The 2,509-nt window shown below is 44.2% G+C and overlaps 1 pseudogene; it reads right to left on the bottom strand.

Annotated features, from left to right (window-relative positions):
- Nucleotides 1–895, bottom strand: part of LOC108534752 (oligosaccharyltransferase complex subunit OSTC pseudogene) — a 7,558-nt pseudogene extending 6,663 nt beyond the window's left edge.
- Between the last annotated feature and the right edge of the window lie 1,614 nt (nt 896–2,509).

Below are 2,509 nucleotides of genomic sequence, written 5' to 3'. Positions count from 1 at the left end.
TTTGTATTTTTTAGTAGAGACGGGGTTTCACCGTGTTAGCCAGGATGGTCTCGATCTCCTGACCTCGTGATCCGCCCACCTTGGCCTCCCAAAGTCTGGGATTACAGGCCTGAGCCACCGCACCAGGCCATCTATAGTTTCTTAAAGACAAGAAAAATTAAGAAGAAAATGCCACTCATCATCGTTGGTATAGCAATATGCTCAGCAAGAAAAAAAAATACTGTGATAAACTTGTCTCTTTAATACCAAGAAGAAATTCTCTTCCAAGCTTCAATACACTTCCTGTGTTTTCACTAGATATTTCTTTTACTGCTGCTGTTCCTTCTTTTCTACATTTCATATTAGAGGATTGGACAGCCTTTAAAACGTCATGGACAGGAGCAAATCCAGGATCCACTGATTTCTTCTCAAAGGCGCTCTAACACATCAAATAGCCCGGCAGTTGCATTCTCACGAATACTCCAGCCATGAAAAAACTCAATAGGACACAGATAAATCCCATGAATAGAAGAATAAATCTATTGAGTTTTGGGATATTTGGTGTATTCGATCGGTCCAGGATTATGAGACCTAAATCTCCCATTGTAAACAGGAAGCTGGATGCAAGTCCTTGCGTAATATGTTGTCCACCTTCTCTGTAGGCCAAGAAAGCTACTGGCCTCTGATGCCTTTGTTCATCAGTCATAAAGTCAACACCTGGCGGTTCAACAATAACATCATAAACGATTCCTCTGGTGATGAGGAAGTAAGACACCACCACCAGAGCATACACAGTCATGGCCAACGGCGTGTGCAGCCAGGGCGGCTTCTTCAGCTTCAGGTTGGGACATTTAAGCACTAAGAACGGGACACAGTACAAAGTTCCCATGCTGGTGGCAGCAAGGGCTGTTCTTGGCCTCTATATTTTCTTATTTTTGAGACAGAGTTTCGCTCTTGTTGCCCAGGCTGGAGTGCAACGGTGCGATCTTGGCTCATTGCAACCTCCGCCTCTGAGGTTCAAGCAATTCTCCTGCCTCCGCCTCCCAAGTAGCCGGGATTACAGGCATGCGCCACCAAATCCGGCTAATTTTATATTTTTAGCAGAGATGGGGTTTTGCCATGTTGGTTAGGCTGGTCTTGAACTCCTGACCTCATGTGATGCACCCGCCTCGGCCTCTGAAAGTGCTGGGATTATAGGCGTGAACCACCGCGCCAGGTCCAGGACAGTCTTTTAAATAAATGGCACAGGGACAGCTCAACATCCATATGGAAAAAAGGTGTTTGACCTCCACCCCGTGCTATTTATACAGAAGATTAATTCCAGTGGGTTGTAGATTGAAATGTTAAAGGCAGAACAATACAGTTTACAGAAGAGCTTCATGTCTTCATGCTAGGGAAACACCTCTTTTTTTAATTTTTAAAAAACAGAGACAAGGGTCTCACTATGTTGCCCAAGCTGGTCTCAAACTCCTGGGTTCAAGTGATCCTCCCACCTTAGCCTCCCAAGTGCTAGGATTACAGGTGTGAGCCACCACACCCAGCCAGGAAACACCTCTTAAGCAGAAGAAAAAAATGCTAACCATAACAGGAAAAATTGAACATTTCATTATATTAAAATTAAGAAAAATAAAAAGTAATAAAAGAGAGAAGACTGTAGTAAAAAAATAAATAAAAATAAAAGTAAGGGTTTATATTAATCAGAAGAAACTAGGAAAAGATTTCCCATAACATAATAGCAGGAATCTAAATCTGAATCTTCATACATTCTTTAAAATTAGACAGATCTGGGCCGGGCACAGTGGCTTGCGCCTGTAATCCCAGCATTTCGGGAGGCCAAGGCGGGCAGATCACTGGAGGTCAGGAGTTCGAAACCAGCCTGGTCAACATGACAAAACCCCATCTCTACTAAAAATACAAACATTAGCTGGGCGTGGTGGTGCACACCTGTAATCCCAGCTACTCGGGAGGCTGAGGCAGGAGAATCATTCAAACCTGGGAGGCAGAGGTTACAGTGAGCCAAGATCATGCCACTGCACTCCAACCTGGGTGACAGAGCGAGACTGCGTCTCAAAGGAAAAAAAAAATTAGACAGATCTGGCTGGGCACAGTAGCTCATGCCTGTAATCCCAGCATTTTGGGAGGCTGAGGCGGGCAGATCACCTAAGGCCAGGAGTTCGAGAGCAGTCTGGCCAGTATGGTAAAACCCTGTCTCTACTAAAAGTACAAAAAATTAGCTGGGCATGGTGGCTTTGGGAGGCTGAAGCATTCCAGCCTGGGTGACAGAGGAAGAATCCGTCTAAAAAAAAAAAAATTATAGACAGATCAACAGAGCAAAGTAAATCACAGATTAAATGCCCACAACTATAGCACCACAAATGATCTTTGAAAAAGTATATATTTAATTAAAAAAAAAAAATAGACAGGGTCTTCCTATGTCCCCCAGGCTGGTCTGAAACTCCTGGGCTCAAGAGATCCTCCTGCCTCAGCCTTCCAAAGTGCTAGGATTACAGGCCTGAGCCACCATGTCTGA

This window comes from Rhinopithecus bieti, unplaced genomic scaffold, assembly GCF_001698545.2.
Source record: "Rhinopithecus bieti isolate Rb0 unplaced genomic scaffold, ASM169854v2 scaffold_11744, whole genome shotgun sequence".
NCBI lineage: Eukaryota > Metazoa > Chordata > Mammalia > Primates > Cercopithecidae > Rhinopithecus > Rhinopithecus bieti.
The sequence above is the reverse complement of the archived record's forward strand: the minus strand, read 5'-3'. Positions and strand labels throughout refer to the sequence as shown.